General features: G+C 39.1%; 1 protein-coding gene across 7 annotated transcripts in view; it reads left to right on the forward strand.

Moving 5' to 3' along the window:
• TPRG1 (tumor protein p63 regulated 1) overlaps window positions 1-24993 on the forward strand; it is a 290596-nt gene that overhangs the window by 18578 nt on the left and 247025 nt on the right. For 2 of the 7 annotated variants that reach the window (XM_072618836.1, XM_072618837.1), the window contains exons 2-4: window positions 2006-2174; window positions 6895-7083; window positions 24415-24490. The exons of 2 other annotated variants lie outside the window; for them this stretch is intronic. The gene's annotated coding sequence lies outside the window, so the exon portion shown is untranslated. Of the gene's footprint in view, window positions 1-2005; window positions 2175-6250; window positions 7084-24414; window positions 24491-24993 lie in introns of those variants that run through there. 3 more of the 7 variants (XM_072618838.1, XM_072618841.1, XM_072618840.1) reach the window with 3 other exon arrangements.

Below are 24993 nucleotides of genomic sequence, written 5' to 3' on the forward strand. Positions count from 1 at the left end.
CATTACTCTAATTAATAGTCATTTAGAGCATTTTTTTCATATGACTATAGATTTCTTCCTCTGAAATTTGGTTATTTGTCAGTTGGGGAATGACTTGGATTCTTATAAATTTGACTTAGTTCTCTACATATTTTAGAAATGAAGCTTTTATCAGAGATATTGGATGTAAAAATTCTTTCCCAGCTTTCTGCTTTTCTTCTTGGTTGCATTGGCTTTGTGCAAAATCTTTTTAATTTAATGTAATTAAAATGATCGATTTTCCACTTCTCTTTCTCTTGTTTGGTCATAAATTCTTCCATTCTCTATAAATCTGAATAGCTAAACTATTCCTTGCTATCATAATTTGCTTATAGTATCAGTCTTTATGTCTAAATAGTATACCCATTATGATGTTATCTTGGTATATAGTGTAAGATGTTGGTCTATGCCTACTTTCTGCCATACTCTCAATCCAGTTTTCCCCCATTTTTGTCAAATAGTGAGTTCCTATCCCAGAATCTGGAGACTCTGAGTTTATCAAATTGTACATTGACTGCTGAGTCTTGTGTACCTAAACTATTCCACTGATCGGCTACTTTATTTCTTAGTCAGTACCAGGTAGTTTTGATGATTTCTGACTTATAATACAATTTAATGTCTGATATGGCTGGGTCACTTTACCTTGCATTTCTTTCCATTAATTCCTTTGATACTCTGGGCCTTTTGTTCTTCTTGATGAATCTTACTATTGTTTTTTCCTAACTCTATGCAATATTTTTTAGGTAGTTGGATTGGTATGGCACTGAATAAGTAATTAATTGAGGTAGAACTGTCATTTTTGTAGTGTTAGTTCAGCCTACCCATGAGCAACTGGTATTTTTCCAATTATTTAGATCTTACTTTATTTGCATGCAAAGTGTTTTGTAATTGTACTCATATAGTTCCTGGGTTGATCTTGACAGATAGACTCCTATGTATTTTAAATTGTCTATAGTAACTTTGAATGGAATTTTCTTTCTATCTCTTGCTGTTGGGCTTTGTTAGTAATATATAGAAATGCTGATGATTTATGTGTGTTTATTTTATATCTTGCAACTTTCCTAAAGTTGTTAATTATTTCAAGTATTTTTTAGTTGATTCTCTAGGATTCTCTAAGTATTACATCACATCATCTGCAAAAAGTGATAGCTTTGTTTCTTTACTGCATATTACAATTCATTCAATTGCTTTTTCTACTCTTATTGCTAAAGCAAGCATTTCTATTATAATATTGAATAACTGTGGTTACAATGGACATATTTGTTTCACCCTTGACCTTATTAGAAATTCTTCTAGCTTATCCCCATTGTATATAATACTTGCTAATTGTTTTAGATAGATGATACCTATTATTTTAAGGAAAACTCCATTTATTCCTATGCTGTCTAGTCCATTTTTAATAGGAAGGCGTGTTGTATTTTGTTAAAAGCTTCTTCTCCTTCCCTTAAGGTAATCATATGGTTTCTCTGAATTTTGTTATTAACATGGTCAATTATGCTGATAGTTTTCCTAAAATTGAATCAGTCCTGCATTTCTTAAACAAATCTCACCTGGTCATCATGTGTGATTATCATCATAAGTTGTTGTAATGTCTTTGCTAATATTTTATTTAAATTTTTTTGCATCTACATTCATTAGGGAAATTGGTCTATAATTTTCTCTCTGTTTTGGCTCTCCCTGGTTTAGGTATGAGTATGATATTTGTATCATAAAAAGAATTTGGTAAAACTCCTCCTATTTTTCCAAATAGTTTACATAGCATTGAAAATAATTGTTTTTTAAATGTCTGGTAGAATTCACTTTAAATCCGTCTAGCTCTGGAGATTTTGCAGATGCCATTCTAAGTGGATTCTCTCAATAAACCTGTAAAGGAGGTCCTACAGGGATTATTTTACAGAGAAGGAAACTAATCGTATTTAACTGTAATTTTCTAGTCTTAAAAATCCAACTAAATGCTGATTCATCAAAGGAACATCTTGTACTCTAGGTTACTCCTGGGTAAAGATTTATGACTGTCCACATCATCTGGGAAAATTGTGAAGACAAATGCTATCAATGAGATTAGAGGGAGGAAAACAAAGACTTAATGAGGATCTACCATATGCCAAACACTTTACAAATATTATCTTGTTTGAATCTGACAACAACCCTGGGAGGTAGGTGCTATTATGATTCTAACTTTACAGTTGAGGAAACTGAGGCAGAGTTTAAGTGACTTGTCCGTGGTTACACAGCTAGTAAGTATAAGAGGCAGGATTTTAATTCAAATGTTCCTGAATATGGCAATGTATTTTTCACTCCATGCCCAGTGCTCCATCCTCTGAATAATCTAGTTGCCTAAATGGAGGGTTCATCTTCTTATTCTTTGAAATTCTAGGAAAGGATTGGGAGGTGGGTTGCTATTTGGTATAGGACTAGGTGCCATGGGGCCCAGGGAACTCTGAGATGTTTGGGTTACCCTCTTTTTCCTTAAACCACACCTAACTATCCCCAAAGCTGAGCTCTCTGGAAACTCCTTTATGTTCATCATTTGATATCTCCCTTTCCTTTCCTTCTTTGTCTGGGTTTCTTATCACCTGAAAAGGCACTAACAACTGGAAGGTGGGAGGGAAATCAGGAAAAGTCCAATGTAGAAGGTCAACTTGAATTGAGCTTTGAAGGAAAGAAGGAATTCTAAGAGGCAGAAATGAGGAGGGAGTTCATTTCAGGTATGGGGATGGGGTGTGTGTGTGTGTGTGTGTGTGTGTGTGTGTGTGTGTGTGTGTGTGTGTGTGTGTGTGTGTGTGTTTGGGAGTGGAAAGGGGAGGTGAGAAGGGGGAAACTCATGGAAAGCCATGGAGATAAGAGATGTAAATAGCAGAGTCAAAATTTGAAATCAGAAATCAGGTTTCCTGATGCCCAATCCAGTTCTTCCCACAGAACCATGCTGTTCTGAAGATGCTTTCCGTCAGCACTCTACTTGTTTCTGATGGGTACGTTCATGTTGTCTCCCCCAGGATAAGCTGAGCCCTGGGAATCTCATTATCATGCAAGTTGACTCAGTTTTTGATTCCCAATATTTTCTCAACTTGCTGAGTTCTCTCTGCCCCCCCCCCCCCCCTTTTGATTGTAGGGCTGGAGCGTGAAGCAATGAACTCTTCCCAATGTTGTCCTTTATAGATGACTCAGAACTTTGCAGATAACTTTCCATTTTCCAACCGCTGTTCTGTTTGGTTTCCATCCACAGAACATCACGGTCCCTGATATCCTCACCCCCTTTTCAGGTTCTTTTTGTGTGTTGTCATCTTCCATTAGAATATAAATTCCCTGAGGTCAGGGACTATCTTTCTTTTTTACTTTTTTGTATCCCGAGAACTTAGTAAAATGTCTGACACATAGTAAGAAATTGATTAAAAAAATAATAATTGAATTGAATGTAAACTTTTCATGTCATTTATCTGAGATTTATCAATGAGCAACAGAGGAGTGAATTGTACCTCTCTGGACATTCTGCTTCCAATCTGATGTGACTTGTTTCTTCCTTTAAATGTTGGTCGCCAGGACAGCTATGAACAGGTTTTGTGCCTGACAGAATGGTGAATTCTCCAAATGTTTATTCTCTGATTCAAGACTAACTAGTTTCTGGCAGACTATGAAGAGTAAACAATCCATTAGTTAAATGGCAGAAGCTCCAACAGGGGTCTAATGTACTAGTTTCCAGATTGCTGAAATTAGCCAGTTGATAGAATGAGTATTTCAGTTCTGAGGTGAGGCATTGTCCCTCTAGACTTCTGATGAAATATAGTTTTTTTAAAAGGAAAATTATTCAAACATGTTTAATATTCAATTCTACTGTGTCACCACCATTGAAAAAATATATATATTTTTTTGTTTTTTGCCTTTTTTTCCGGAAGGGCATCTATTTAGTCTTGGTTCTTGTTATTTGTGTCCTTGTGAGGTACAAATACTGACTTCTATTGGGTACCTTTATTTTGGATATTCCAGTAATGTTGATATGTGACTACTACCAGGGAAAAATGGAAAAGTCTCATTCTCTGAAAAATATTCAAATCCGTCATAAGCGAAAGGAAATGGGATAAGCAGGTATTATTTTTCCAAACCAACATGTTAATAAATTACAAATTCCTTCAATATGCCTTCAACTCCTGTTTCCAGAAATGATTTCTCCTGTTTGGGGGAACTCTTTATGTTTCCACTGCATTCCTATGCAATATAGGCTCATTGTGTATTGGGGAGTTTTCCCTATATAAATACTCTACTTTATTAGCAACTAGTTCTAGCTAGCTAGCAACTAGTATGTTCCTTGCTTTGCTTCCAATTGTTCTATCACTCTGACTTGTCGATCTCACTTTCCTGCCAGGCTATCTAGGGTTTGGCATAGCTAGATGATATTGAGTTCCCTCCACTGCAGTGCCATACTTGTGCAGGGTGTGGATGTGCCCATTGCCACAATCAGCTCCATTGGTCCTGGAGCATTCTTTGGCTCCAGTTCTGCCAGCAGTTTGTCCTGGCTTATGAAATATGGTGCTCAATTTTCTGAACAATATGTTCTGGCTTCCACAGGCATAGGACATCTGGGGAATGTGTTTTGCCTTTGCAGCCAATCTGGAATTGCTTATGCAATATAGTAGCATGGAAGCCCCGGCTTTATTAGTGCTGGATGTGAGGGCAGGCGGAGGAGCAGCTCAGTGAACACAAAATGCTTGTGATAGCCATATTGGCTGAAGAAAGGAGGTTGGAAGTGGCATGGATGGGGGAAGGAGGAAGGTCTTATTATCAATTTAATCCAGAAAACACTTAGAACACACTACTCTGTGTACATCTATGATCTCTTCTCTTATAGAAGAGAAACTCCTGAATTTTCTCTTGAGGAACTGTTTTATATGTGTCTTTGTATAACCAGAGCCAATAAAAATGCCAGGCCCATAGTATATGCTGCCTAAACACCAGGAAAATAGGATTGAACTGAATTATTACATCTACAGTGTCCTAGCTAACTCTCTTACTTGGCTCTGAGTGCCCCTCTCCCAGTGTTATTTCTATCCTCTTACAAGTTACTGTTCAAGTTCCCACCAGCTGTTGCTTCCTTGCGTAGGTTCATCAAAGTGGCCAGGGTTCAGAGAATCACAGTATAAGAGGCCTAGAGCAGAAAAATGCCTCAGGAGTAACCTGGCCTGGCATCCTCTTTTTACAAAGAAGAAAAATGAAGGTTAGGGACATTAAACAACTTACCCAAAGGCACACAGGGATTTATGGCAGAGGAGGGATAGGAAGCTACTTTGTTCTAACTTGAGGAGACACAGTACAGGGAAATGAAAAGAAAAACGTCCTTAAAACCAGGAGGACCTCCGTTCAACGTCCTCCTGACACCTACTGCTTGTGGAAACTTGGGCAACTCATTTACCCCTCCATTGCTTTAGTGAACTGTGTAAGACTGTAAAATGCAGAGAAAGTGACACCCTACCTTGGTAGAGGGGGTTTTCTGACCTTGGAGATCCCTGTACTGATAAATCATAGATTCAGGCCTTATCTCTAGCTGTAAACTCAATGCTTTATCCAGTGTGACTTAGATGAAAACCAGGCGTCCTAAGAGGTGGAGAAAGGCAAAACACTTTTGGCTAGGGGGACCAGAGAGACTTTCATGGGAAAGTCTCATCTTCATCTTGATTCAAAGCATTTTAGATTTTTGCTCCAACTTCTTGTCTCACGGGGCTCTTCAATTAACTTAATTTGAACATCCTTGATGGTCACTCATCTTTGGAGTATCTGGACCATCTCCTGTCTTCATGACTTTGTTGTCTCCCCTCCAACTCCATGCCTTGAATGCTCCCTCAAAGTTTACTGGTTTCCTTCAAGACTCAATTAAAATTCCATCAGCAGGTGTCCCTTTCTGGTCCTCTCAGGCACTGGTGTCTTCCTTCTGCAATTATCTCCAATCAACTCTCAATATATATTCTAGGTTCTCTCCCTCATTAGAATATAAGTTCATAGGATAGGGAATCTTTTTTTGTTCATTATCCTTAGTGTTCAGAACAGAGTGTGGATATAACAATGTGAATATATTGAATCCAGTCCTAGAGCTGACTGTTGGGGCCTGAAGCAAACTCAGACTCAGATCACCCTGACTCTGAGGCTGGCTCTCCTTCCCTCAGGACACATAGAGAACAGAAATGTGTAGTTTTCGGTGGGTTTGGGGGTGGTGTGGGGAAAACACTGACACATGGAAGCTAAGAACAGGTCTTGTGGGAGATGGTGCTTGAGGTGAGCAATTAAGGAGATGAGAGAATCTACTCTTTTAATTTCACACCATGCAGCTTCTGCCCCATGAGACATCTTCATCTATATAGAGATCGGTATACCTCCCCAAGACAGAGTCAATGGCCTGGCTAGATGACAAGAATCCTCTTTCATAGTACTGATTCCCAGAATGATGTCCCTCATATCTACTTCCATATCTGCCTTTTCCACTTGCCTAACTGAAACACCACTGCTGTTACTGACTGCCTGACTAGACTTCTCAGAATCCACATCTGAGTCATGCTCCAATGATGCATTAGGTCTACCTAGTCTAGTCTAGTCTCAGTCATGCTTAGTCTATCCATTCAGCCAATGACGACAAAAATAAAACAAGAGCAATAACTCAATTCTACAGAATTTGGAGACAGATAAAGCACTTTCATCACAACACATCTATGAGATTCTTAGTACAAGTAATGCCAATCATCATCAAATATGTGTGTGTGCTCGTAATACCACCTGTCTCATAAGATTCTTGTAAGCAGGAAGTGAAGTAATAAATGTAAAAAGTTTAGCACAGTACTCATTACATAGTAGGTGCTTAATCAATGTTTTTCCATCCTACTCAATCAAAAGAAGATGTGGAAAAGTGGTCATCATAGAACAGCGGTAGCTTCAGAGAAACTGACTAATTGTGATGAACAGAATTCCTGCTCTGCATTCAATAAAATCACCAATCCTCTGAACTCAACAGAGAGCCACAACTATGGAGAACATCTAAAGAATTCTCCAAAGGGACTCAAGAAAGAACTTGAAAAAGCAGAAATGGTGAGTTTGCCCTTTTGTCACGTGTACTTGATGCATGTTGACTCATTAACATTATACTTGATTTTTGAGCACTAGAGACTCTTCACAGAGAAGGAAAGAATGTTCCATGGATATTTACAGAGGATTATTCTTGGTGAGAAATCTTCAAACCCAATGTTGAGGGGCTATTGAAAAATATTACCCCTGGAGAGATGGCAAGATCTGTTCTATCCTTCCCCTTTGTAGAAGAAGGTCAGAATATCTGGAGTTCTCATCATCATCAGTAGTTGTGTCTACTGGAGCCTGTCTGTGAAGCATTACTAGCTGATAGCAGTATTTCCATGAGGGTGTAATAACTTAGCAAAGAAAACTAGACATAGTGAGGATAAGCAACATTGTAGATTGTTTTAATTTGAGATTGAGAGAAAAATCATCTGTAAATTCCAAAAGGGCATCACTCCCTAATTAATTGTGCAAAGTATACCTTAGAAATTCACAAGGACTTTAAAAAAGGGAGAGAAAATACTTTTAGTGATCAGGAGAAAAGAAGAATCCCTTTGTCACATGTTTTCTACATGTGTGCCTCATTCCTTTTTTCTTTTTTAAACTATAAGTTTACTATAAGTCCCTTTCCCCAGAAACCTTATGTGTTCAAGGAGAAAACATGCTACCGATTTGGTAATATTGTTTTTATAACAAACTCAACTTGTTATGCCTGATTAGTAAATACCCTTACTAAAACCCTATTCCATTTGTTTCTTAAACAGTGGGAAGCACACTGATGGGGGCTTAGGAAATGCATTACTAGAAACCCTAGTAAACACCAAAGAGATCTCTTTGAGCCAAGTAGCAGTAGTAAGCCAAGTCTATGAGGATCCTGTTTGACAATAGGTGTGGGAATTGCAGAAGTAGCCTTGGTTAGGCTGTGATTCTTACCTTCCCTCTCTCCTTCCTCCTTTCCTTCCTCCTTTTTCTTCTTCCCTCCCTCCCTCCCTCCCTTCCTACATTCCTTCCTTCCTTCCTTCCTTCCTTCCTTCCTTCCTTCCTTCCTTCCTTCCTTCCTTCCTTCCTTCCTTCCTTCCTTCCTTTCTTCCTTCCTTCCTTCCTTCCTTCCTTCCTTCCTTCCTTCCTTCCTTCCTTCCTTCCTTCCTTCCTTCCTTCCTTCCTTCCTTCTTTTCTTCCTACCTTTTCTATCCCTCATTTCTTCTTTCCCTCTCTTAACGTTTTTTTTTGATAATAGATCTAATTTTGATTTTCCTCTAATATAGATGATTGCATTCCAAAACAATTCATGTAGTGAGCATTTAATAAAAATTAATTCATTACCCATCTATATGTCTCACAAAGTTTCAGACCTAGGAGGGCCTTCAGATATCATCTGGTAGCCAATATATACAGAGCCTGAGGTGATTGCCCATTTTCAGTGTTTGGTACATGACTCACAATTTATTTTTTCCTCTCCTCACTAATTCTGTCCATCATACTAGGAGACCCCAACATATGTGCTGATTCCTCCTCAACACCCTAACCACTCATTTCCTCCACTGACTCACTTCTCATGACCTACTCCTCCTCCCCATCTCAGTCATGTACAAAGATGGCTATACCCTTGATCTTACTTTCACTCACAAAGGTAACACCTTCATGTTCTAGAATTTCAAAATTCCCTTAACAGCCATTATCTACTGGGTTTTCATCTCCCTCTCTGCTTTCCCTAACCGAACACTACTCTTTGCACCATAACTTTCAATCCCTTCAACCCTCGATTCTCTTTTAGTCCATCTCCCCTGTACTAGTTAATTTTTCTTCTTTCCCTTAAGGGCCAAGATCCCTTGGTAATCCAAGTGAATTTTATACTGACCTCTCTTGAGTCCCTACTCTCCTTAACATTTCACTAATTGTGCCTCACTAAGTCTCAGTCTTGGATCACATCCACCAATTTCAACCTTTGACTTTATGTATGTGCTGCTGAATGAAAGTAGAGAAAATTACGCAACTATTATGACTGCATCGAACACAAAAGTATGTTACATGGCATCAACTGGGCTCTTACTGCTGCTGGACAATGTTACTCTATCTCCTTTATCAACTCACTATCCCATTCCTTCCCATGGCTCTTCCAAACCTTTCTATCTCTTCTTCAATTTCTCCTGACACCCTGTTCCCCTACTCTAAATGCGCTCTTTCATCTGAGAATCTTGTCATATTTTACAGAAAAAAATAATTGAGACCATTATATGTGAGCTCCCTCTTCTCCTATTAAATTCTCTGGCTTCCTTTATGAGACAAAATCTCACCTTCTATAGAATTCTTTCCCCACTCCTTTTAATTTCTAGTGCCTTCTCTTCCTTATTTTTTTCCTATTTATGCTGTATATGTTTTATTTGTACATATTTCTTTGCTTGAGGTCTCCCTCATTCGATTGTGAGCTCTTTGAGGGAAGGTATTGTTTTTCCTCTTTTTGTATTCCGAACACTTAGTATGATGCCTGGCAGTCAGTAGGTACTTCATAAATGTGTATTAACTGACTTACTAACTGACCTTTACATGCTCTCATTTTATAGCTGTGAAAACAATAGCCAAGAGAAATTAAATCACCCTTAATCATACATCAAGTCTGCTGGGTGCAATTAAAAGCAAACTCCAGATGCCACAACAAGTTTCCAAACAATTATTAAGCACCTGCTGTTTGCCCCACAATGTACTAAATGCTAAAGAAGGGCTAAAACATCCCCTGCTCTCAAGATGCTCATATTGCAACTGGGAAAAAATATATTCAAACAACTGGGTACAAAGAGCCTTTAGAGGAGGTAAATTGGAAATCCCCATAAATTAATTACTCTCAGGCTTATTGAAGCTCCTACTTTTACATATCAGTGGGTTGTAGAAGACAGATGAGCCCTGACCTCAGTAACCCAAGCCCCTGGTTTGATGCTTGCCTTTGCTCATTTTCTAGCTAAGGGATCTTGGACAAATCATGGCACCTCCTCTGAGTTCACATTTCTTCATCTCTCAACTAAGGAAAATCAACTTTTGTCTTATTTCCTTCCCAGTTTTGTTAGGAATAGCCAGTGAAAGTGATTTATATAAAGAATTTAACTTTATAAGTGTGACCTATTCTAAACCAGGGGAATAGTTGATTCAAGTGGCAGTTTCAATGGCCCAATATGATATGCCTGGGATTTGAATATAAGTGGTGGAGTTTCAGTAGCCTCTAATGATAACTGCCTTTGTGACCTTGGTCTCAGAGTTTTACTCTCTATAAAATGAGAGCTGTAGAAACCCCACTTCACCTATTTATTTTTAGCTGTATGGCCTTAAGTAAGACATCATCTCTCTGGGTCTCAATTTTCTAATCTCTAAAATGACATATTTGGACTATGCAGCTTAAAAAGGGCATTGGTCTTAGAGTCAGAAACCCTGGCTTCACATCTTACTTCTGTCACTCGTTGTGGAGCCTTGGACAAGTGTATCAACTGCTCTGGGTCACAGTTTCCTCATCTGTAAAATGAGAAGTTATATTAGATGACTTTTAACTCTAAATCTGTGATCCTATGGTAAGTAATATCATTTCTATTGTTAACATTTTCTGAGATTTTATATTGAAGAAAAATCCCCTCTTCTTGCTATCACCATCCAGACAGGTAGTTTAGTCTCTCAAGAATGCATAGGAATGTGGTCTCAGCTGCAGGATAAGGGAACTGAAGAATTATATACTATTTAGGGCCTGATAGAATGGGTAAAAAACTCAGACTGTCCTGTTCTGAGATTGGCAATTGGCTGATTACAGCAATAAGAACCCTATGCTGGCACCAGGTATGTATGATTCTGTCGTTGCTTTCTCCAACATAATTCAGGAGCTCTAGCAAGTCCTCGAAGGAAACTGAAAGAATGTGAAATGAACAGGAAGGTATTCAGAGAGTCAAAAATCAAGTGAGAAGACCCTGCTGTTCAATCTGTTCCATTAAATATGAAAATTAAAATGCTGCCGCAAAATGCACTCATTCCCTCTCTCTTCCTCACAAACAAAAGCTTTTGCACAAAGCCTGAAATTGCTCATCAAGGAAAAAAAGGATCAGGCAAAGATTTTAAAAATATTCTTCTGAATACAGCAATTACTGAAGGGGGGAAGACACTGTCTGTTGGTCCCTCTCCTGACCATCTCTAAGGCAAAAGCTAATTTTGTGCTTCTGAACACTTTTGCCTCTTTCCTCCTTGGATTAAGGTCAGGGAGAAGTTGTTTTCTCACATTCTCCATCCATCTTTGGTCATCAGAAGAACATGGTGGACTTAGCTTGATGAGAGTCATGTCCGAGGGCACTGAAAGCATGAAACTAAGTTTCAGAACCCTAAGAGGCTTTTAGCTTTGACTCTGACTTAGTGGCCCTTGTAAGAGTCCAGTCATACAGCAGTTTCTCCATCTGAGTAATGCGCTTGTTATACCTTAGCTGGACATTGTAGAATTAGATGAAAGGTACCAAAGAGGTGTGCAGATTTCTCTGAGTTTCCTTTGTTATGTATGTATACATTTTCTCCCCAAATCCTCACCTCTTTAGAGATTGTGAATCTCTGATGTTTATTTTCTCTAAGCATTCATTATTTCTTGGCAGTGTGGTAAATGCCAGGAGCTGAAAATGATCTTTTAAAAAGTCTCCTTCCTCAATGAAAATGCAGCAAGTGTATTTTTCCATAGTGACAGCTGGAGGAGAGGCTGGCACTGTGTACCTTGTGGGCATGAATGAACAACTTTGAGGAAGTTATTTCAACTTATCAGTCCTCATTTCCCCCTGCATAAGGGCTGAATTACTGAACATTTCCAATACTCTAGCCTTCTGTTCAGGGACTTACGTTGTGTTTCACAGTAGAACGTCCACTCCTTGAGGGCAGGTAAAAATTCTATCATATTTTTATTTGCATCATCTTTAAATCATAAAATGATTGGTAAAAAATAAACATTTAATAAATGCTTGCCAATTAGTTATTCTAATGTGTAAATCAGAGCAATGACTTTTTGTGTATGTATGTGTTTGTATGTATGTGTATGTGTATGTATACAGGCCCAATCCTTTTTTAAATCCCAAGGCAATTCTAAGCACCAAGGAATATAACCTCCCACCTTCTAAGTATATAGCCATTCTGTCTAAAAGGAGATTTCTTATGATCATCTTTCAAGGAATGGAGAATGGGAAAATGTGAAATTCAGCAATCATTTATTAAGAGATTATTATGGCCAAGTCATGGAGGTAGGTACAAAAAAGCCAAGAGAATGCCAGTCTTCATGGGACTCAAACATGCACATTTTGATTCAAGTAAAAAATATACTCTTATTGTGTATATTTTGCTTAATAATTCTTTGATGGGTAAGATCTAACATGGTGTCAGAGTTGAAAGGGATTTCCAAAAGCTCTTGTTTCTACATGGAACTGTTCTCTTAGCTTTAAGCCTGAGTACAATACAGAGCTTCCTGGAAGAGATGTGGAGTCACTGAAAAGAATTTGCACTAACCATCTACCCAGGGAAAACCTAGCAAATGAAGAATGTTTACTGTCCAGCCTAGGACACGAACTTTGCTGGACAACCTTTAGAGCATGTCCATTAGAATTTATAACTAGGAAACAGGACAGTTGGACAAAGACTTGGGCCTAAAATTGAGCAGAAGGAGTATGCAATGGATTGCCTTTGGAGAATGACAAAGAGCTTTCCAGGAGTTCAAATTACTACCAGAAGCAAAAGCCTATCTTTGTAAAGATTGAATTTTGTTAATGTTTTCTGTTTGTAATTCCTCCAGACCTCTCTGGTTTTCTGCTACATTGCACCAATTTTATGGAAGTCCTCCCATGGTTATCTGTATATCACTATTTCTTACAGCACAGTAACATCCCGCTATATGCACACGGCATGGTTTGGGTAGCCACTCCCCAATCGTCAGACATTCTCTTTGTTTCCAGTTCTTTACTTCAGCCCTCTCTCACTCAAATCAAAGTCAACTGCAAGTCACATCATCATCTTGATGTCATGATCCTCTTCAAGAACGAAGGACAAACACGAGTTCTTTACTACCACAAAAAGTGCTGCTTAAACCTGTTGGTGAATAAAAGATCTTTCTTTTTATCAGAAACTTCTTTGGTGTATAAGCCCTTCAGGGGAATCTGGAAGAAAATGGACGGTGAGTTTTGTCACTTTACGTGAGTGATTCCTGATCAGTTTCTAGAGCTAATTCCCAACTTCATCATGTCATTGCCCCTGTTCTTCTACAAATCCTGTGATGTTTACTATCCCCATCTTTGACAGTTTTCTGGATGAGAAATGAAAACTCTGGTTGTTCTGTTTTTCATTTGTCTTGTTATTAGTGATTTAGAGCATTCTTTCCAATGGTTGTTAATATTTACAATTCTTTTGAGAACTGTTTGTTCATACTCTTTGAACATTTCCCTGTGGGAAAGGCCCATTTAATGCCAACATTTTCCCAGTGTTGAAAGGTTTTGAGACAAGGAACACAGTAGTCTTGGGAAAATTGAAAATGAGTATCACATAGGGAGAAATGGCAGGCTCCATAGTGGTGTGAGTAGGATGTGATACATTGCAAAACAAGGAGTGCACAGATAGGATGGAGTAATGTAGACCACCAGGAGAGTGCCTAAGTGACAAAGAAGATAGTCCTGTCACATAAGAAGGTCACAAGAAAATGGATAGGCAGTTTCGGTGGTCTCCTGGTATCCTCACAAGGTGAGGAGAAAATAAGGAAGTGCCCAGGATGTCAAGAGAATTCAGAGGTTCTGTGAATGCCGTTGATGTAGAGTTGGAAGGTAATACAGAAACTATTTAGTTCAACCAGCCATTTTACAAATGAAAACAAAACCAAACAAAGAACAACTGAGGGGTTGAGGAAGTTAAATGACCTCTATGGGTCACAAAAGTAGTGAGCATCAGATGCAGGATTCCAAAGCAAGTCCTCTGACTTGACTACATTCCCTTCCCCAGAATGGGCAGGCATAGAGGGACTGCGATCTGTGTCACTCAAAACAGCATCAACATTACCAAGACCTCAGATCCATTGTAGTGTTTGAGTACGTTTCAGGCAGTACCTTGATCACTGGGGATAGAAAGACAGAAATGGAATGGTCCCTTCCCTCAAGAGACAGGTTTTACTACCAGGATGTAACATATACAGAAAGAAGTAAAACAAAACAAAAAGTACATACAAAGTAGTAATAAGAAATGTTACATAAACATCTGATATAAACTACTTTAGTACAAGACAGGATTTGAAAGTTCACGATCAGAAGCAGAAGACTCTAAGAACACAGAGGGAGAAATCAGTTTGTTGTGGGGCCATCATGGAAGACCCCACGCATGGGGCAAATGGCATGAAATATTGGTAACAATTGGATCAGCACAGTTGGTACGGACAGGCCTTGTCTAGCAGGAGAAACAATGGGAGCCAATGCTGGGAGATAGGAAACTCCAATGTTAGTTCAGAGAAATAGCCAGGATTTCCCAAATTAGCCTAGGAATGTTGTAGGTGAATGAAAGAAGGCCAATATTATAGCACTAGCAGTATCATGAGTTCATTGAAGTGGTTACAGATACTTGTCCATGGTAGGGCAGGGATACACAGAATCTTAAAACTAATGCTTTTCTGTAAGTGTGTAATACGGGTTCACCCTCTTCATCCATGTTCTGAGTTCCCTTATCCAGGACAACTTTTCTTACATTGAGGCACATATCCAGTTCAAAGCCCTGGTGTGCCCACTGGAGTGCACATACCAATGTTGTCACAACTTTGGACAGCAATGGCAGAAGATGCCTGGGGACCAAATAAATCACTCTTGAGGAATCACTGAGGCTTCAGTTTGCAGAATTGACTGTGTTCCTTTGGGAGGGCTGGTTTACATTGCTATCTTTCCTTACCTGTTCAATAACTGGAGTTCACTTCTTCTGAGTTTTTATTTCATTATTTTTTTAGCTGCCTTAGTGGTCAGTAAAATTACTGGGTAAAAATGGTCCCCTTGTGTCATTTATTATTGTATTTATACCCTTTTGAAACTTCCTGATGAGATTAAGTCTCTGAGAAATGCTGAGACAGACTTTGTTAGCTCTGCTTGTCCTTCCAATTCAAGTCAGTTAAGACTCCTTTGGATTCCCCCATAGCATCATTATAGACAACGAAAATTCTGAAAGAACTTCGCTGGCAATCTAGGAATCAAGGATGACACATGAGCAGAGAAGAATCGATCCTCAGCTCAGAGGTACTGACACCATGAAGACTCATTTTTCCAGATAAAATATATGCCCTCTTGACTACAAAACTACACAGAGAAGAGATATACATACACATGTGTGTACACACACACACACACACACACACACACACACACACACACACAGTGAGAGGAGCACATGCCCTTCTTTTTTCAGGTAGGGAAACCTAGCCCTTTGCCTTTAAGAGAAATAGATCCCATTTATGAAGCACTTTCTAAGCATCATCTCATTTGAGTTTCAAAACAATCCTATGAAAGAAATGTTACTATAAGTCTCATTTGAGAGCAGAAGGAACTGATATCCTTAGAGGTTAAATGACTTACCCAGGATCACATCTTCAGAAAGTGAAAGGCACAGTCTCAACATATGTATTCGTAACACTGAATCTAGTTCTTTATCACCTATAAAATGCTTCCAATTTCAACACTTTTTGAGAGACAGGAAGGGTTTTAGCCAACTTTTGAACAAGGATATAGTTTATACCTGGTCAGGAAATAGAGGTCCCAGGTGGGGGTCCCCCTATATGCTGTACTGTAGACCTGAGCCAAGAGTCCCATGGCTTGCAGAGTACATATACCGCTGCCTCCCTGTTGGTACAGCCTGTAACTATGATTATTGATTTTGGTGTTGGCCAACACAACATACTGCAGACAGAGAGAAGAAAAAGACATTGCCTTATCGATGATGCAGATTAGTATGAGGATCTTCCCTGACTGCCCAACAGGATGCCAGGGCCAGCTTCATTAAGGTCATTCAAAGGGGCCTGTCTACGTTCTTAGCAGACAGCCTGAAGAGTGATAATTAACATTACTGCAGTGGAGCTGTGGCCTGAAGGAGCTTTGTGGGGAGTCACATCTCTCTGTTTATTCTCCAGCAATACCTTCTATGACTCTGAAATTGCAGTGAGACATTTTTTTTCAATCTATTATTTATTTTAACATTTAAAAAATTGAATTCCAAATTTCCCCCATCTTTCCAACCCCTCCCCCATCCACTAAGAAGGCAAACAATATATCAGGCATGTGTAATAATGCAAAACATATCTCCATATGAGTTGTATTGTCAAAAAGCTAGAAAAATAAACACATATATACATACATCTATATCTATATTAATGTGTACACATATATGCATCTCCACTCATATATACATATATATACACGCACACACATATATGCATACACATGTATACATACACTTACATATATGTACAAAGTTCAATTTTGACTCGCAGTTCATCAGTACTCTTTCTGTCTGGAGGTGGATAGCATTTTTCATCACTGATATTTCAGAATTGCCTTAGATCATTATACTGATGAGAGAGATCATGGTTACAACATTGTTATTGTCTACAGTGATTTTCTGGCTCTCCTTACCTCACTTTGCATCCTTTCATATAGGTCATCCTCCTCCTCATTTCTTATAGCATAATAGTATTCCATCACATTCATATTCCATAACTTGCTCAACCATTTCCCAATTGATGGACATTCCTGGTTTTTAACTCTTTCTCACCACAAAAAAGCTTCTTTAAATTTATACACACATATATACACACTTGTGTGTATATATGTGTGTATGTATGTATGTGTGTCTATGTATGTCCTTTCTCTTTAGAGCATAGATCTGATAATGGTATTGCTGGCTGAAAGGGTGTGCACAACTTGACAGCTTTTGAGCATAGTTCTAAATTGTTCTCCAGTATACAACTCCACCAACGCTACATCAGTGTTCCTATTTTTCCACCTTTCCTCCAGCATCTGTTCTTTTCCTTTTCTGTCATGTTAGCCAGGTAGACAAATGAGGTGGTATCTCAGAGTTGTTTAGTTGGCATTTCTCGAATCAGTAGAGATTTAGAACATTTCCTTCACATGACTTTTGAGAGCCGTTCGTGTTCCTTCATGATTCATCAATTGGAAAATAGATCTTATTTTTATAAATTTGACTGGACTCCTTTTATATTTGAGAAATATGGCCTTTATTAGAAAAATTTGCTATGGAAATATTTCCAGTTTCCCATTTTCCTTCTAAGTTTGACTCCACTGGATTTGTTGTTGTAAAACCTTTTTAATTTCATGTAACTAAAATTATTCATTATACTTCCTATAATTCGTTCTCTCTCTTATGTGATAATAAACTCTTCCTTTTTCTATATATCTTACAGGTAAAATTTTCCATGACACCTTAATTTGCTCATGATGTTACCCTTTATGTTTAAATCATGAATGTATTTTGACTTTATCCTACAGATTTGTTCAATTCTGGTTTTTAAAGTATTATTTTTTTCAGTTACTTTTATATCTTGTTTACCGAACTGGTAATTCTCTTTTCATGATTTTCCTATATCACTCTCATTTCTTTTCCCAATTTTCTATCTACTGTTCTTATTCTTTTAAATAATTTTTAACTCTTTGAGGAATTCTTGTTTCATATGAGTGCAATTTGAATTTTTCTTCAAAATTTTGTAGCTATTTTACATTGTCTTCTGGGCTTGTACTTTGATTTTTCTTGTCACCATAGTAACTTTTTATGATCGGATTCTTTTGTTGTATGCCCATTTTCCTAGCCCATTTCTTGACTTTGGCAACTGACCTGGAGGTAGAGAGCCATTGTTCCAAGCTTCAGGCTTTTTCATGCATTTTTTTCAGAGCTAGTTCTGGGAATCTGTAAATTTTCAGTGCTTTCAAGATAGTGCTATTTTGGAAGAGGTGTGGTTACTCCTCTCCTGCTATCCGTGCTGTCATTTTTACCCAGGAAGGACCGCTGCTTCTCTGCAGGCACAAGTCCTAGTGCTCTTCTCTGTCCATGAACCATGACCAGATCCCCTACTCCCCTGCAATCACAAGTACTGCTGCTATCTCTGCCATGGAACTGCAAGGGCCCCTGCTCCCTTGTAACCCACCACAAGCACTCCTCACTACCTTGCAATTGCAACCCAGAACTGCGTATGGGCATTGTGATTGTCAAATAATGCCCAGTCCTATGCCCAGTGTCAGTTCATGGTCCCCTCTATTCTCATTCTAACCTGTTGATCAATCCCATACCATCTCTGGCCTGAGAGCTCCTGAAACTGTTGCTGCTGTTGTCACAGACACTTCCAAGGGTCATCACTGGTGCTGCCACTGCATGTGCTGTAGGCTGGTTCCCACTGTGGTGTCACAGATTTCTCCTGCTGACTTTCTTGCTTGTCTTGGGCTTGAAACATACCACTCCAGACTTTTGTTAATTATGCTGCTCCAGAATTTGATTTGCTGGTTTATTTTAAAGTTGTTTGGAGGGGGGTGTTGGGGGAGTTCACCTAGGTTGCTGCCTCTACTATACCATCTTGGCTTCATCAAGACACATACTTTTTTTTTTACCACTTCTTATGTTTCTAGGGTACCACTTATCCCTAGATAGGTATAAAAGAAGTATTGGACATGGTTAACAATTCTTATGATGCTCACACACTTTGGGGACTAAAATGTAACTGAAAGGATAAATTAGGGGAAAATACAACAGGTTGTCTGTGGTATTCTGTCTCACACTTCTATACTTATGCATGGGCTGTCTCCGATGTTTGAAATATAATTCCTTCTACCATCAGAAACCTGTAATCCTTAGCTTAATCCAAGGTCCATATCAGGGGCTATGTCTTATATGAAATATTGCCTGAGATATCTCCTTCCCCATTTGCTCATTCACTCTGCCTCTTGAAATTACTTCCCATTACTGGTCATATAGTTTGTGTTTACCTATCTGTGTATGTGTTGTTACCACCTAGTATAATATGTTATCTTTAAGGACAAAAACTATTTTCCTCCCTCTATATTCACAGGGGCTTTGCAATGGGTTACAATTTAGCATTGTAGAGAACTGACCCTGAAGTCAGAAATTTCTGGATTCATGGTTCACTTTGGACACTTCCTAAATATATGACCCTGGAGAAGTCACTTCATCTTTGAGTACTCCAGGCAATTCTCCAAGATGAGAAGTTGAGTAAGAGGAACCCATCTGCATTTCACTAGTTATGTTTCACTAGAGTCATATTACAGATCTGGTTCAACATACACACAGAAACACAGACATAGACACACACACACATACATACACTCACTAGTACCTACCACCTGGTACACAGTAGGTACTTTTAAATTTTTTTTTTTGGTTTGGCAGAACCAAACTGGCTTCCATATGACAGGCAAAATATACTTTTTCCTCTGGCTCCAATGGTTGCCATCCATCCATACATATACGTATATATGCATATACATGTATATACATACATATACATATGTGTGTAGATAGATAGATAGATAGATAGATAGATAGATAGATAGATAGATGGATAGAGAGTCTCTTGGTAATGACCTTTCCTATTAGTGAGAGGATCAGCATGTTACGTGTAATCTCACAATGCCAAGTGAGGTAAACAACGAATGATGAGTCAGAATAAGAAGAATCCTTTGACATTAAATGGTTGGCTTAATCAGTGCTTGGTTGACTGGGATGGGGCTGTCTTGTCATTTCCTAGGAATGGGCTGATGGGAGGAGACTGTCTCTGAATTTCCTAGGAATGTCTTACTTGCTGTGGTTCATAGATGACAACCTAGAACAGTTAAGGCTTCAGTAGGGAGTCACAAGCTTCAGGGTTTGTGCAAAACAGAAGGAGACAAGGTGGTCAGGGTGGAGAGGGAAGCTATATCCTAAGAAAAAAAGAAAAGGACTTAACAATGGGGAAAGGAAAGAATGATGGATAAGAGGGCACTGGAATGCCAATTGTCCAGTGGCAAGGAGGATGCTGTGTATGTGCCACCTGTTTTGCAGGTGAGTGACCTACATGATTCTTGTAGGCTTTGGGGCTAAATAGGAAAGAGCGCATCAAAGCAATTTCCAAGTGACTGGACTTGCATGTATATCTACCGACTAACATTGATGAGGGCTTGGAACGAGAGTGCTGCAAGCCATGGTGCTGTTGTTTGGAAGAAGCAATGAGGAAGGGGCAGAGCCCCAAGTCCTGCCTAAGGACAGGACAGCTGTTTCCATTCAAGTACTCATTTGCGACATGAAGCTAGGGGACTAGATGACCTTGTCAGACACTCAAAATTTATCACTTCCACATCCAACTGGAAGGACCATCAGGTGGAAATGGGCTTCAACTTCTTAGGTTTGGATCCAAAGCATAGAATTAAGAATAACGGCAAAGGCTGCAAAAACAACTGGAATCTTCTTGTATGGGGAGGAAAGTCACTACCAGTGACTGCTCATCTAAAGGGGGATGGGATCCTCTGAGAGCTGATCGATTCTTCCACATTGGACATTTTCAGGCTATAAGCTAAATGGCCACTTTTGGAAATTGAAGTGGAAGATATTCTTTTTCCAAAGTGGTTTGAACTAGATGGATGTTCTGATATCCTCTGACTTGATGATTCATTTAGGCAGAATCCAAATGAACCTTTTTTATACACCTCTCTGAGCCTTAGTTCTCTGATCTGCAAAAGGCAGAGATTAGACTCTAGATCCATGAAGCCATCACAGGACAGAGCAGCCACAGGATCCAGAGACAGAGTGAAAAATGAAACCTTGAGCCAAAGTCACAGGCCAACAAATAAAGGAAAGACAAGCGTCAAAGTCAAAGGACTTTGTTTGTAGCAGCGTGGGGAATGCAGGGGACATTTGCTTCCCTCAGATGAGTGCATTTGCTGGCTTTTAAGCTGAGGTGACTAGCGCTGGGACCGCCTACCCGATTCACTAAATGAGCCTGTGCTGTGGGTGGTGCTGACTCATTACCTTCCTTTTCTGAATGGACTGGTGACGGATAAACCATTTTTGGCTTTCATTCACCAACTTCACTGAGTGCCTCTTATATGGAAGACACAGGACTCCATGCTGTCTGGCCTGCAAAGACTCATAAAAAGCCCAAGGACCACATGGAAAACAAAATCATGGTTTGAGTCCTTAAGAGTTACCCTTAAGGAAGAGTCAGAGTTTCTTAACAGAACAATGACTTGAAATGTATCCATCCAACACTTGGAACCTCAGCATTATATAGAACAAGGGTCCTAAGCAGATAAAATGTATTGAATAATCAATCTCAAAGTCTCATGTGGTTTAGCACTCCAGTACCATGTGCCCTACAAGTTGACTTATGGATGTTCCCAGGAAGAACGGATCCTCAGCCAGCACAGACCTTTGCTCTTTCTCATCAGCATCTTACAACACTCAGTGCTGCCTACTTCTGACTGTCCATCATCACTGAACTTCAGAGGGTTCTAGACACACTCTTCCAAGTGCTCAATGCAGAGTACATAAGGAACACATGCTTTACATTTCTGGGATTTTCATTCTAACTCAGTGACTTGGCTAAGGGTGCAGAAGACATTCTAATGTAGCAAATACCCTTTCAAAGAAAAGATGCCCTGTCCTAACTGAGAGACAGCTCATTTCAATGAATAACCTAGACAAACCATTATCAATATTACAAAAGATAAGGTATTAAAGCTGGCTCCACTCAGTAGCAATATTTGTTATATGGGAAAGTAGTTCTTATTGTCAAAGCAGCAATGGGCTGCTTTGAAGGTGGTAGGTTCCTCTCATTAGAGGAATTCAAGTAAAAACTGGAGGATGAATCGTTTGACATGTTATTGTATGAAGGATCTTTTTTTTTTCATGAGTGAGTTAGAAAGGCACCCTGATGTAGTGGATGACAAGCTTCACTTGGAGTCAGGAAGATGAAGATTCAAATCCTTCCTCATACATTTTTGAGTTGTGTCATCCAGTGCCAGCTCCTCAAGGAAATCTAATCTTTTTCTTCATTCTTCCCTTCCTCCCTCCCTTTCTGTCTCTCTTTTTCTTTCTTTTCTCCCTCTTCATTTTCTTCCTGCCTCCCTCTCTCTCTTTCTTCTCCTTCCTTCTTTCCTTTTTTCCTTCTTTTTTTTTCTTTCTTTCCTTCTTCCTTCCTTCCTTCTTGCTTCCTTCCTTCCTTTCTCTCTTTCTTTTCTCCCTCTTCATTTTCTTCCAGTCTGTCTGCCTCCCCTTTCTCTTCTTTCTTTCTCTTTCTTTCTTTTCTCCCTTATCATTTCCTCCTTCCCTCTCTGAATTGTTTTTATTTTTCAAGTAACAAGTAATTTCATATTAAACATTTGCCTTACTACCTACAAACACCCTGATCAAATTAAAAAATAAATCTTCAACATATCTCTACATAGTCTAGAAAAACAAATTCCTACATTATTTATATCTTAAATTATATGCCTCATTTGGTATTCGGAGCTGATCATTTCTTTGTTGGAATGTAAATGACACACCTCATGTCATAAGTAGCTTAGGTGGCACGGGACACGGAGCACTGGGCTTGGATTCAGGAAGACCTGAGTTCACAGCTTGCCTCAGACACTTACTATCTGTGTGATCCTGGGCAAGTCACTTAGCATCTGTTTGTCTGAATTCTCATCTATAAAATAAGGATAACAATTGTACCTACTTCCCAGGGACATTGTGAGGATCTGATGAGATAATAATTGTACTCAGCACAGTGCCTAGCACATGGTAGGTGCTATATAAATGTTAGCTAATCTAGTGGTAGTAAGGATCAGATGAGATGATAGTTACAGAAACCACCTAGTAGGCATTATATAAATGCTAGCTATTATGATAGACTCACCATTTATTACTGTATTGACTTTCAAATTATTTTGTCTCTCTAATGTTTTCATTCTATAAATTATTCTCCTAGCTGTGCTCACTTTTCCCTCCATCAATTTATAAAGATTATTCTAATTTCCTCAGAAATTGTCCATTACACCATATCTTAATGGCACAAGAACATTCCATTACATTCATGTGCCATAATTTGTTGATAGAAAGATAATTCCTTAGTTTCCAGTTTTGGGTTTCCACAAAAAGGGCTGCTATAAATATCTTCGTAGATCTCTTTTCTCTTTCTTTCATTTCTTTGGGGTAGACTTAACTTTAAGTAATGTTTCCATCTTTAAAATAGTGATAATGGTATCTGCCTCCCAAAGTTGCTGTGAGGGGCAAATGAGATAACGCATTCAGAGTTCTTGGCAAATATTATTATGACGATAATAGCTAGCATTTGCACAGTGCTTTAAAGTTTGCAAAGCATTTTATAAAATTATCTAATTTTATCCTCACAACAATCTTGGGGAAAAGGTGTTATTATTATCCCCATTTTACAGATGAGGAAACTGGAGCAGTAAGAGGTTAAATGACTCATGCAGGGCCACACAGCTAGTATACGTTTAAGGCTATATTTGAACCTAATATTTTTGTCCAGCATTCTATCCATTGCACTACATAGATGCTGTCTTAAAAGGACTGTGTAATAAGTACATGATGGAGAATTATTTAATATTAGTATATAATATTTCAGCTAATGTTATTAACTGTTCTTGATCTCTGCCAAATCTGTGCCTCCAGAATCAGAAACCATTTACCTAAGTAAATGTGAATTACCTAGTATTGTTGGACAAGTCTGTGATGAATCCTAAGGGGAATGGCATAGAAGTCAGTTATATTTAATTAAAAAGTTCAGAAATTATATATAACCTTTATCAACTGTTATTGGTCAATTGTTTTAGCCATGTCTGACTGTTCATGACCCCATTTTCTGGTTTCATCAGTGAAGATGTTAGAATGGCTTGCCATTTCCTTCTCCAGATCATTTTACAGAGGAGAAAACTGAGGCAATCAGGGTCACACAGCTAGTAAGTGTGTGAGGCCAGATTTGAACTCGTGGTTTCTTGACTCCAGGCTCAGTGCTCTATCTACTGTGCCACGTAGCTCTCCCCTCTATCAGTTATGTACGTACAAAAGGAGTAAACTGGACTGAGGCTAGGACCAGAGAAATGGATCTGGATTTCAGTCTTCATTCTATTCAAACTGTGTGATCCCTTTGTCAACTTGATTTCTTCTATTCCTTGCTTCCTGGTTCTATTATTGTAGTCAGCACAGGGAGAGGAGGAATAAACGCCAGGCGACAATCAGGCGTCATCCAGTACTTTCCTTTGTGGATCGAAAGAGCCCAGTGAAAAGGTCATTTTTGCAGACATTTTGAGGCTTTATCCTAATGTCCTCATTTATTGACAGGAGCCAAGACTGGCAGGCAGAGAGGAACATTGAATCAGAGAGAAAAAAAGCAGAGGCATCCAACTCACCCAGAGTGGTAAGTGCGGCGAGTGAGGTGAGGGCTTCCAGGCGCCAGGCGCCAGGCGCAGGAATGAAAAGGCACATGCTCTTTTTCTTCCTAACTCTCTCTGTTCTTACCCTGCTTCCATTGAATTGATGTATGTGGCCCTTCTGAGAAGTCAGGGGGAGGGAGGTGAGAGGAAGAGATTATGAAAAAGGGAGAAAATTAGAGTTGTAAATAGGTTCGGAACAGCCAAAGATTCAAATAGCCAGTCTCTGGCTTCACTGGTGAGTCACCGTTCCAGCCAAAGACAGCATAAGCAAGCATGGCTTCCCTCATTAGCAACAGTCCTCCTGTCTGGAAAAGAAAGCTTCTCAGTATGGAAACAGGCACCATAAGATTAAGGTCAAAGGAGCTGAGTGTGCAAGAGAAAGACCAAGAAAAGCCCAAGGGGCTTTCCAAAGAGATTGTCCAGATAGCCATTTCAGTCTGACTAGGATCTGGACTAGGATGCCATTGGGTGTGGCCACCTGAGTGGG

Source organism: Notamacropus eugenii, chromosome 6 (assembly GCF_028372415.1).
Source record: "Notamacropus eugenii isolate mMacEug1 chromosome 6, mMacEug1.pri_v2, whole genome shotgun sequence".
Taxonomy (NCBI): domain Eukaryota; kingdom Metazoa; phylum Chordata; class Mammalia; order Diprotodontia; family Macropodidae; genus Notamacropus; species Notamacropus eugenii.